This window comes from Protopterus annectens, chromosome 5.part1, assembly GCF_019279795.1.
Source record: "Protopterus annectens isolate FY-2018-M chromosome 5.part1, PAN1.0, whole genome shotgun sequence".
NCBI classification, from domain to species: Eukaryota; Metazoa; Chordata; order Ceratodontiformes; family Protopteridae; genus Protopterus; species Protopterus annectens.
In genome coordinates, this window is record NC_056736.1 from 486,926,625 (window position 1) to 486,940,000 (window position 13,376).

Genomic DNA, 13,376 nt, shown 5'->3' on the forward strand with positions numbered 1-13,376 from the left:
ACACCAGAGGGGGAACAGAAGAGGGCAGGCCTGTCCCACTTTTCCGCCAACCAGCCTGACCAGGCTGCTCCCCCTCCCACCTACCAAATTTTTATAGCCAACTACCCCCATAAAAGGGGGAATAAGTCGAACATTATTCGGTGTACCCATTTGTAAACCAAATCCGATCCTTGCCATCAACCCCAAAGCCCTCACATATGAATAATGAAACATACCTTGATGAACCCAAATAAAATGGCAATAACTGTGACTCCCTTGTACCACATCAGAACATCCCTCCAACTGAATACATCCCTTTTCCTCTGCTTCCATCAAACAACAAACTCCCCTTGTTAACTGTGCTCTGTGACTGCATTGCACCACTCTGGTGACCAGGACCTATTCTGTGACTGATATTGTCAAAAGCAAGAACAACCACCCTGACGACTCCCATCACCTTCCATGCTACTTCCTTCAGGCCCCAATTGCTGTCACCTGAAAATTGCATTTACCACCATCATGGTCTTTACTAGTATAACCTGAAGTACACCCCAAACAATAAACCCAAGCCAAGCAAACTTCCCAAGCGAAATGTACCACTGGAACCTGCAAAGTCCCATGTCACCAGGTCACTGTCCTGCCATCATGCCTAAAACCCACCTTCTGGCCACCCAATGGATCTACTACTGAACAAACTGCCATGCCTCCCTAATGAAACAATTGTCTAAAATTCTCCATCATATCCCCCAGCCACGAATGGATGATATACATCCCCCCTGAATTCCACCCCTGTCCCTTGAAGGACATCAACATACATAAGAACTTAAACTTAGGTAGCCTACAAGGTCCTTAAAACTATTAACTTCATACCAACCCATAACTGCTATTCGATGTATGAATCCTCACTCACCACACTGAATTCTTGTCATCACTGCCCAAAACCCTACCTCATAACAAATAAAGCATCAAATTGCCGAAACAGTCAAATCAGTTAATGACAAACCAGAACCTCATAACCTCTGTACATTGGATGCAATTCCACTTACCTAACAACCAATGGTAGTCTTACCATGATTCCCAAATCAGTACCCACCACCTATACCACCCAAAATGGAAAACCACATCAGGACAACATACCACCAAAATCTAAGAAGCCAAATGTCACCCAGACAAACTAAGGTCAATGACTGGCCATCATGCCCAAGTGCTACCCCTCCTCTTTTTATTTAATTTCCTCTCTTTTTTTATTTTTAAATGAAAAACTCGTGACCACAATGCTATTCCCTTTCTTTAAATGATCCAGTGCCTAGTAACTCTAACATTGATGTACAATCCCTTACAAGGCAACCAAATTATACAACCAAAATTCAGACATCATGAAAAACTGTAAAGTGGGAATATACCCCCCCAAGAGCCCATGAAGTAGTTCCTGAAAACTCTGTATGATGCTAAGTAACAAAAACCTCTTGCAACATATCACACCTAAAGGATAATGATAGTACTATACTATGCTTCTGATTAAAGTGCTGACCACTGACCAAACCGAACACCTGCCTAACCTTGAACCACCCCAAAGTTCACCATCCCCTGATGCCAATCCACCACTTTCAAAACGAACCTTCACTCCCATACTACCTATATCACTAGTAGCGTACAACATGGCCAACTGCTGGAAAGCCGCCGAAGCATGCTTTGTTTAAACCCTCCATCTCTCAGGTAAACAAAACACTCTGTCCCAAAATATCCCCAACACACTCTCATGCCTTCAATGATCCTAAAACCCTATCCACAACATTCACTCAAGCATAAATGAAATGGTTCTTGTGGCACTCCCTTTTAAACCCCAACCTAGTATATAACAGTACCAATACCTAGCCTGCCCTATGACCAGTTTCATGCTTCCATCATTATGGTACATCATGGCCCTCTATCAACACAGCAAGCTGAAAGGGTAGCATGCACCACAAGAGTTCCAACATTTCTGATGTGCCTAGCTGCATATAGAGAGGTGCCCCAACATCCTGCAGCAATCAATATAACCCTAACGCGACGTGATACCTTCTGCAACCGAAAAACCACTCCATTGCTTGTTGTGACATCCCCCCACCTGTAGAAACCCCGGACCCTATAATAATCCCCAGCCCTGCAATAACCTGCCCCAAACAGACCTCCGCCTCAAATTACCCACACACTACCTCAATCTGCTGAATAAAGATTGCTTGTACACCATGTCAGCAACCAAAACCATCCACCCAGGCAGAGTCAGTTACCTTTCAAAACCATCTCCATCAGGACATGAACAGTTGCTCACCCAGCACTCCCTCACCTATGTCCTTGGACACCATCCAATAGACTGGGACATCCACTGCAGCAGCCTCCATCTGCTTTCAAGACCCCTTTATTCAGGTCACAAACTGATGCCCACTCCAGTTCCATACCTTTGCAGTCTGCAAAAGAAAACAAGTTAAGCCACCTGTCTTTACAAAATTGAACAAAGCTGAACCTCTATCACTATCTCAACAAAGATGGGCAGCAGACCCTTTAACTCTTGTTTTTATGTTATTAACCTATATAACTTCCAGTTTTACATTTCCTACAATCAACACGACCAACATAACACTGACAAAGAAAGTTATGTGCACCCAAGTGATTGCTGAGATCTTGTAAGTTGTCAACAAATATAATGTGGACACCAAAATCCCCATAACACCGTGCACCTTCAGCCACTGTCAGTCTGCCCCCATCCGGCACATGGATACAGAAATGGACTATATCAACGACACTGTTCTCAGAAGCTGCTGTCTCCCAAACATGGGGCACCCTAGCCTCCATCATGTGGCAGAAATGTACAAAATGTGAGACACCAACTACTAGCTCAGCAGCAACTTCACCTAACCCCCTTGGTAAACGAAAGCTCAGGTCAGAGCCACTTCTCAAATGGACCAACATATCAGGCCAAAACCAAACATTCTGCAAAATCTGTACAGCTGAGAGGCGTGCGCACTAAGGGAACAAAGGCCTCCCAAACCAATTACTGCTCTTTAAACTTACTACTTTGCTAGAGTAACTGAGTTTATTTAACATGCGTGTCCTAAAGGATCGAAAGTCGGACTTAGATGCATGTCATTTAATGACATCAATCCTCAGATAATCTAACTGATTTGACAGCGACAAAACCTATTGCTTAATGGTGTGCTATATAACCTGTCTCGACAGCAAAGCATTTAATATTTTCTGCTTCAGGCAGTTCAATTACATCTTGCAGCATACTTAAAATTTCACCACCAATAGTTTAATGTAATAAAGCTCTCCCCACTTAAGGAAGGGAGAGAAAATAAAACATTATATTCTTGTAAACATAACTGCACCTTTAATCACTAATTAGTTAGATCCAATTATAACCATCCATCCACACTTCACTAAACCACGCCACAACACAAGAAACCGGATGGCCATGGACTACAAGGCACACTGTCCAGACTGCCAATCCCATGCCCATGAACACAACAACTGCATTGCATCCCCTCCAATACAAAAGGCAAGATCGCTCACCTTCCCGGTCAATGCCTCAACAGTGCCAACAGGGATCGCCCCAGACAAGCGCAGGCTGCGAGTCCCGAGGTCCGGTCCCTTGACACCCACAATTCCTTTTTTTTTTCCTAAGTGTAAAACAGACCTGTTTGCGACATACTCAGGATCCTCATTTGACTGAAAATGAAGACATGCTGTAACCTTCAACAGATCTGCGTTGCATCCGTGCATTCTAATGTAATCCTCAAACCACCTACACTAGACATGTAAAAGAAAGAGTTAACCGCATGCTTGCTCCTTTGAATACATGTTGTAGGAACCTTTACTCACTGCCCTGCTTCTGCCCTTCACGTAAAAAAAAATCCTAAATCATAGTATTTGAAAGGCCCATTGCAAACACCGAGAACAAAGATGTGGCGCCAGTTTTTCCAGCTTCCTTGTTGCTCATCAGCAATCGTTTGGCCTGATTTGCTGAATGGTCTGTTACCACATGTAAACAAACAAACGCCAAGTTAAACGCAAAAATGAAGACATTGTACAGTTAAAAAAAAAAACACCCTCACCCTGCATCCAAACGTGCCCAATTCTTACTAGGCTGAATTTGTGCACTCCACACATTGTGGACATAGCACAGCCGAGGAATCTGCTGGTCATGACATGCATGCATGGCAACGGGCACACCAACTAGCCCAGAGCCAGCGAAAACCCCTCGCAACTTCACTTAGTCCAATACCCCAAGCCGAGAATTCCGAATTGAGCGACCGCCGCAAAACCACCACTGACAAATCGAGAACCCCTCCGCAAGACAAAGCCCAACAGGAGTCGGAATGACATCGCCATTTCAAAGCCTATTTATTTATTTATTTGTTTACATCAAGAGAAGCCGAGCATGCACACTGAACCCACTGTCACAAAGGGGGCACAACCAACCCTCAAAACACCCAGAGCTCAGGAACCCAATGGACAGCAGCCAGGAAACACCCAAAAACAACACTCCTCCAACGCAGGTAGACACTCCAACAGAAGCACAGCAACAAATAAACTCTGTCCTCAGTGTGAATCCTTGCAGAGGTAGCATAACCAACTACTGCTTGACAAAACGCCTCGATGAATAGACAACGGCACCTGCAGCCCTGCCATCTCTGCCCCTTCATGTAAAATGTGCCCTATATTGTTCCTTTTTTTTAATATTATGTTTCTGCGATTAGACTACAACTTGACAACTTCCCTTGGCCTGCCACGAGGCGTCTTCCCCATCTCCCCAACAGTTAAGGCAAACTCAAACACCAGTCCTTCCAACACATGAACAAGGGGAACAAAATTATATGTATACCACCTTGCAAAACAATGTATATGTATTATAACTCACCCAGCACTGCCATGACCTACTAATACCTGAGGCCCACTTACCAAATGCCTACAGGTAGTCATAGACATAAAACTTGCCTTAGCAAGTTCACCCCAAAATGTGATTACTTAATACTTACCCAGCAACACTTATCTAAACCCCTTAAGCCCCTCCCCACCCTTATCTCATTTCCTCCCAGTCATCCCTCCCTCCATTTAACCCTTTCACCTCCCCAACCCACTTAACTCCCACTAATATAACTGTCTAACCCCTCTTGAAGATGTCACAGGACAACTTGGTTTGTTGCCAAACCTCATTTAATCTCATTAATTTCAATTGGAGAAACCTATATCTGTATATTTCTGTATCAAGCTTACTTCATTTTGTTTTTCTCTCCCTCAGATGCCACTACCTCCTCTCCTCATTCACTGGGTCTACTGGACTCACAGATTTCCCACCCTCAACCCATCCCACATCCGAGGCCATTGAGCAGATGATGGTTGCTGGTGCAGTATTACACTGCTGTCAATGAGCGTGCCATAACTTTGACATCCCTCCATTAACCTTATGAGCTCCACAATCACTGCCTCGTGAAGGTGCACATGTGCTACCATGTGTGCGCATCATCCTGATTAAGTGGCTCCCCACTTAAGTAGCTTGCATCTTTCCATGATTTTAATGTTAATGTTTTAATGTTGTGTATCGCAGTGAGCATAGGATGCTACCCTTCCTCCTGAGGTGGGAGTGCAGAAGTTCACTGCTCACTCCCACCATCCCACTGCTTCACCTTGAGAAACCACACCACCAATCGACCATGGGTTGTTTCAGGTGAAGGAAGGGCTTCATCCCTTTGTGTGATGGGGATGCTTTGAGTCAAGCTTTCTTCTAATAAAAAACTTGGCATGTTTGTACTCCATTACCAGAAATGTCTAAACAATTTCTAAAACTAACATTACTGGGAATGCTAATTAGCTAATACAAACTTCTTGTCATGTCCCCCAGTGTCTGCAGAGGTACATTTTTAAATCTTTTATTTTTATTGGAGAACTGTACCAGTTAAGGCTGGCAGGATGGTGGAGAGGTGGTAATGAGCTAAGAATAAGCTATATCCTCCAAATCAAAGCTTTTAGGTTATGTAAAGATTCATAGTTATATCCAATGGTTTCTCTTTGGCCATCAAATTATAGAAATGTAAGTAAATTTAGTGAATAATAACAGTTGATTAGCTTAAAGTAAAATAATGAAAACATAAAGAAAGAGCAATTGTTGCATCTTACACCTTGAATTATTCCAATGTTCTTCATCAATGTTGATAAGTTGACAAAATGGCATCAAAACAAAAGGTCTTTGTAATACTTAAATGACAACTACTCACTAAAAGCAATATCCTTTCCCATAATAAAATAACATGACTTAGCAATCTCTTCAACTCTGTGGCATTTCTATCCTAATCAGCTTTGACTGTAAATACAAGCTGGAATGGAAAGAAACCATGTGATACTTTCTTTAGAAATTTGTTGCCTTTGCCCTTGTATCATTTAATCCCTCACGTATTAAAGTTTTTTCTCCAAGGAATAATACACATAGTAAGGTATTTCACACCCTCGGGGTTCATGGAGTTACTCATGCTCTATAAAGTTTCACAAATCTTTTAGTGCATACTGTCATTCAGATCTATGTTATTTTGCTTTCCTATAGCCAAACACATACTAAGCCTCTGAGAATATGTTTTTGTAGGATGAAGGTAAACAATGATAGCAGCACCCTGAGGTGATGGAAGAGATCAGAAATTTCTGTTTTTGTGTACAGAATGTAAGCACTATCTTTCTGCAGAAAAGAAAATGCCTTTTGCACTGTGCTTAAATCATGACACAGAACCCAGAGGAGAGAACCTCACCGGAAGAAAGTGTCACACACTCTATCAGAGTGTCCTGTGTTGCAGAAAATTCTGAGAATGACATTCTGAATAAATGCAAATAAGATCTGCTATAATACAAGAGGGTGAAATAAAACTACTTTGTCAGTTCTCAGGGAACATTATCAGACTGTGAAAGCCTACAGTACAATGTCCAAGCAAAAAGCCCATTATGAAATAAAACAGTTCATTTGATACTAAATGGCTATCATGGTTCAAATATACATATGAAAGGAACCAGCACAATTAAAACTGGATAGTTTTTTCTGGGCGTATTTCCAGGCATAGTTAGATTTTTATATACCTCAGGTTCATAAATGGGTTTTCTATAATTATTTACCATGAAACTGCTGTGCAAATATAAAAAAAAGTTAGAAGAAAATTAAAGTAATATTGCTGGCACAACACACAGACTCTTTAATATGTGCTGCCTCACTACCTAGCTGAATCTTGCAAGGCAGGTAACATGAGACTCTGCCTGATGGAAGGCAGGTAGGAGGGGAGTTAGCACAGGATCTGAAACTCTCCAAACTAAACATTTTAAAAAGATAAATGTATCTTATCTATTTGATCACACTTCAGCAACCATATTTCACACAAGAGATTCCACTTAGGTAGGAAAATCTGTAAGAGTCAAAACAAACCAATCGCCAATACTTTTATTGAAGATTCTCACAGTTAACAGTATTTCTTACTACTTCCATACTAAGAGAAAAGAAATGTGAGCTGACAGGGGAGACTATTTATTTATTTATTTATTTATTTATTTATTTATTTATTTATTTCCAGTTTGATAACCGGGGAAGTCCACTGGGCTTGAAAGCCCATTTTCAGTGGAGGCCCGGGGAGAAAAGCTCCATATTACAAACACATTGCACACTTAAAGCTCCATATTCCTAAACACATTGCACACTTAAACAATTTACAAACAAGTGAAAATAACATTTTTATACACTTGTATTGTTAGCATAGAAGAAAAAAATATACATAGATATGAAATTCAAATGAAGTAAAACAGAGGAGAAGTGTAGGAAAAAGGAGGTGCAAAGAATTAAAGGAGAAGAGATGCCAGGAGGAGGATAAAAAGAACAGTTAGACAAAGATTCATTTTATGTTTGTGGTGAAAGATACATCTTATGGAAATGGTAAAAGATACAGTGCAAGAATAGGCATATAGGCAGTGGGGAAGTGAAGATATAAAAAGAATTTACATAGAGTTTATACAAGGGGAAGAAGATAAAGAAGTAGAGGGTGGGGAGCTTGAAGAAAGAGTTGGAAGAAGAGGGGCAGGAGGGAGAAAATTGAAACCGGGATGTAATAGGATCTAGGTAGGAAGTATACAATTACATTTCCAGTTTTGGGAGAGGTGAGAATGGAGTAGAGATTTGAATTGCTCAGGGCTTGTATTGACTCTTAGCAGGGGAGGAAGCAAGTTCCATTTTTTTGCTATAGTATAAGAAAGTAGAAGGTGGCCAGGGGGTCATTTAGGTTTATGCACTGAAAGAAGATTTTGGTGGCGTGATTTTAGGGGCCTGAGAGGAGTGTAGAAAGGCAAGATATTAGATAGTGCAGGGCAAGCAGTGGGTTTAAAAATTAGTTTGTGGGCAGTAGTAAGTTTGAGGTAGTCAAGATGATTAGGGAGTTCTAGCCATTGAAGACTATGGAGGGAAATGCAATGGTGTGTAGAATGAGTAGAGTTTGTAGCAAATTTGGCGATTTTGTTGTAGCAACTTTCAAGTTTTGAGGAGATAGAAGCTGTGAGGTTGGTTAGAAGAGGAGCACCATACAATAGAGAAGGTAGAAGGAAGGTAGAGGCGAGTGTTTGTCTTGTAGCTAATGATAGAAAGTTAGCATTTCTATAAGGCATACCAAGCTTCTGATGGGTTTTTTTATGTTTAGTTGAATATGAGTATTACATTTCAGGTGTTCATCAATGGTAACACCAAGTAATTTGGCGCAACTAACAACTTCTATTGAGGAGTGGGAGAGGCTGGTGATCTTGAAAGAGGGCTTATGAAGTGGGAGTGCTTTAGAGGGGGAGAAGAGAATGATATGGGATTTATTAGCATTAAGAGAGAGATGGTTTTGAAGCATCCAATTCTCTGTAGTTGTGAAGGCCAATTGGGTCTTGGCCTTGAGCTCAGGAAGGCTAGAGGCTGAGCAGACTAAAGTGGAGTCGTCTGAATATTGCACTATTTGAGTGTGAGGAATTGCAGAGTGAAAATCATTGATGAAGACATTAAAGAGCATAGGTCCGAGAATAGGACCCTGTGGAACTCCAGTAGGGATAGGTAGGAAGGTAGAGGTACCCATTTGCCATTTCACAGCTTGGAATCTGAGAGATAACTTTTGAACCAAGAAAGGGAATTGAGGGAGAGATTGAGGTTAGAAAGGTGGTTAAGAAGGAGTGTGTGGGATACAGTGTCGAATGCCTTGGAAAGAACAAGAAGGACAGTGGAGACAATATCTCCAGAATCACGGGCAAAGTTGACAATGTCTAAGAAAGAGAGGAGAGCAGTAATGGTACTGTGGCCAGGATGGAAACCGTGTTGAGTAGGGGTGAGGAGATGGTTATTTAGGAGGTGGGGCATGAGTTGCAGGTGGATACATTTTCAAGTACTTTTGAAATTGGGGAAAGAATGACTATTGGGCGGAAGTTAGAAATGCTATTATTTTTGCCTCCTTTATGAAGGGGCAGAATGTAGGCAGTTTGTCATAGTTTGGGAACATAAGATTCCTGGATGGATCTATTGATGAGAATGCTGATGGGTATGGTGATGCCATCTGCTGCGAGCTTGAGAAAGAGTGATGGGATATTGTCGCGGGCATTGGAGCATGGCTTGAGTTTGGAAATAATTTTTTTGATACAGGTGGTTGACACAGGTTTTAGATAAAAAGTGGGGGGGGGGTTTAGGGGAGCAGGAATTGGGAGAGGAAGGGGAATAAGGTTTAGGGGTAGGGCCGGGCGTGGATTTGGAGAAGGTTTTGGTAAGTTCAACTATGGAGCTGGTAAAGAAGGAGTTATAAAGGGTTGCTATTTCTGTGTCAGTCTTATTGTTGTCGGGACAGGGATTGGATTTAGTACCGGGGTGTAAGAGAGAGTTGATGGAATTCCAGAATTTTTGGGGATTTTTTGAGAGGGTAGACTGTAGTTTGGTGTAGTACGATCTTTTATCTTTTGTGATAAGTTTTTTGAGATTGCGGAGTTCCTTTTAAATTGAAGGAGTGTAGCTGGGTGTTTATTTTTATTGTAGAGTTTCCATGTTTTGTCTTTGTAGCATGAGTTTGTGTCCTTAGTCTGCCAAGGGGCAGAGTTGTATTTTCATTTTGTTCAAGGTGGGGCTTGAGTTTAGGATTTTAAGGAAGGTAGTATTGAAGACTTCTAAGGCTTCATCTAGAGGAAGAGTTTAAGGTATCCCAACTTGTTAGCGTAAGGGTTTCGGAGAATTATAGAAGGGTTGAAATTAGTGAGGTTAAGAGTGTGGGCATATTGGTGTTGGTGAGGGAGGTGTTGGGCAACTTGGTGAATAAACGCTGGAAGATGGTCACTTGTTGAGTCGGGTAATATACCAGTCCGATATTAGGGTGGCTGACTAAGGTCCAGGATGGACCCTGGGGAGTTATTTTTGTTAGGTCTGGTAATGTTGTTTATTAGTTGAGTAAAATTATAAAGATTGATAGAAAGAGTGGGAGTATTGTTATTAATTTTATTCCAGTCGATGTTGACATCACCTAGAATGTAAGCCTCAAGTTTGATGTTGTTTGAGGCCCATAAGAGAATATTCTCTAGGGTGGAAGTGTTGTCACCAGGGGGAATATAGATGGCTATAATACAGATACTTTTAAAGTTGTTCATTTTGAGGATTCCTATGATTAGTTCGGCATTATTAAACTGAGGAATGGGATTCTGTTAAGGGCAGAGATTCAGCAGGCAGTTGTAGGTTAAGGCTACACCACCTCCTTTTTTGTTTTGGCGATCAAATCAAGAGCTTGGAAGCCAGGTGGTATAATCTCAGAGTTAGTAGTTTGTAGTTTTAGCCAGGTTTCTGTGACTGCTACTATGTCAGGTGCAGTGTGATTTAGCCAAGCATGGACGTTTGTTATTTTGTTATTTATACTCTGGGTATTAATGGTAATGAACATAAGGTATTTATGGCTGTTTCTAATAGAGGAGGCAGTGGGAGAGAGATTGTTACTGGGTGTTGGCCCAGGGTTGTGGTGGATGTCACCTGCTAGAGCAAGCCAAGAAAAGGGAGAGAGGAGGAGAAACTTTGGATTGTGACATAAAGTTAGAGGGAGATGCAGTTTTGATTTGATAGCTGGAGGTTTTAAATGGACTGCATGGAGTTTTAATTTAAAATAATGAAATGGGTTTGGTTGAAGTAGGGAGGGGGATATTAAATAAAAGTGGAATGTCAAAGGATGGGGAAGGGAGAGAGTGGAGGTGGAGGGGAGGGGGAAAAAAGAGGGTAGTTTGGTAGAGAAATAGGAGGTCGCATTATAGAGAGTTATTAGGAGGAGAAACATGTAAAAGAGGTGAGGTGATGTGGAAGAGACATGGATGAATAGAGTAGGATAGATTCTAGAAGAGGAGGTAGAGTAAGTGGGGACAGTTTGGAGATGTAAGGTAGAGAAGTATATGTGAGAGTGTAGTCAGGTAAGGGATAGAGAGGGGGAGGAGCACTTAATTGAATTGCAGCTAGGAGGGGGAGGGACAAAGAAAAGGGATAGGTTGAGGGAAATGGGGAGGAGATCCAAGCGACTATAAAGGTAGATGAACTGGGGTGGGTGGAATTTGGGGTAGGGTAGGGTAGTTGAGTGAGACCGTAGGGCGAACGGAGCGGGTAGAGCCACTAAAGGAGAGAGCCCAAAGAAAAACTATCAGTGGAGAGCAGACTTGGTAAGGAAAGCTTGTGGATGGGTAGAAGGTAAAGGCCTAAGCATTTCTATAAGGCATACCAAGCTTCTGATGGGTTTTATGTTTAGTTGAATATGAGTATTACATTTCAGGTGTTCATCAATGGTAACACCAAGTAATTTGGCGCAACTAACAACTTCTATTGAGGAGTGGGAGAGGCTGGTGATCTTGAAAGAGGGCTTATGAAGTGGGAGTGCTTTAGAGGGGGAGAAGAGAATGATATGGGATTTATTAGCATTAAGAGAGATCGTTTTGAAGCATCCAATTCTCTGTAGTTGTGAAGGCCAATTGGGTCTTGGCCTTGAGCTCAGGAAGGCTAGAGGCTGAGCAGACTAAAGTGGAGTCGTCTGAATATTGCACTATTTGAGTGTGAGGAATTGCAGAGTGAAAATCATTGATGAAGACATTAAAGAGCATAGGTCCGAGAATAGGACCCTGTGGAACTCCAGTAGGGATAGGTAGGAAGGTAGAGGTACCCATTTGCCATTTCACAGCTTGGAATCTGAGAGATAACTTTTGAACCAAGAAAGGGAATTGAGGGAGAGATTGAGGTTAGAAAGGTGGTTAAGAAGGAGTGTGTGGGATACAGTGTCGAATGCCTTGGAAAGAACAAGAAGGACAGTGGAGACAATATCTCCAGAATCACGGGCAAAGTTGACAATGTCTAAGAAAGAGAGGAGAGCAGTAATGGTACTGTGGCCAGGATGGAAACCGTGTTGAGTAGGGGTGAGGAGATGGTTATTTAGGAGGTGGGGCATGAGTTGCAGGTGGATACATTTTTCAAGTACTTTTGAAATTGGGGAAAGAATGACTATTGGGCGGAAGTTAGAAATGCTATTATTTTTGCCTCCTTTATGAAGGGGCAGAATGTAGGCAGTTTGTCATAGTTTGGGAACATAAGATTCCTGGATGGATCTATTGATGAGAATGCTGATGGGTATGGTGATGCCATCTGCTGCGAGCTTGAGAAAGAGTGATGGGATATTGTCGCGGGCATTGGAGCATGGCTTGAGTTTGGAAATAATTTTTTTGATACAGGTGGTTGACACAGGTTTTAGATAAAAAGTGGGGGGGGGGTTTAGGGGAGCAGGAATTGGGAGAGGAAGGGGAATAAGGTTTAGGGGTAGGGCCGGGCGTGGATTTGGAGAAGGTTTTGGTAAGTTCAACTATGGAGCTGGTAAAGAAGGAGTTATAAAGGGTTGCTATTTCTGTGTCAGTCTTATTGTTGTCGGGACAGGGATTGGATTTAGTACCGGGGTGTAAGAGAGAGTTGATGGAATTCCAGAATTTTTGGGGATTTTTTGAGAGGGTAGACTGTAGTTTGGTGTAGTACGATCTTTTATCTTTTGTGATAAGTTTTTTGGTGAGATTGCGGAGTTGCTTAAATTGAAGGAATGTAGCTGGGTGTTTATTTTTATTGCAGAGTTTCCATGTTTTGTCCCTTTGTAGTATGAGAGTTTTAGTGTCCTTAGTTAGCCAAGGAGCAGAGTTGTATTTTATTCATTTTGTTCGAGGTGGGGCTTTGGAGTTTAGGATTTTTAAGGAAGGTAGTATTGAAGACTTCTAAGGCTTCATCTAGAGGAAGAGTTTTTAGGGTATCCCAATTTGTTAGTTTAAGGGTTTCAGAGAATATAGAAGGGTTGAAATTAGTGAGGTTATGAGTGTGGGCATATTGGTGTTGGTGA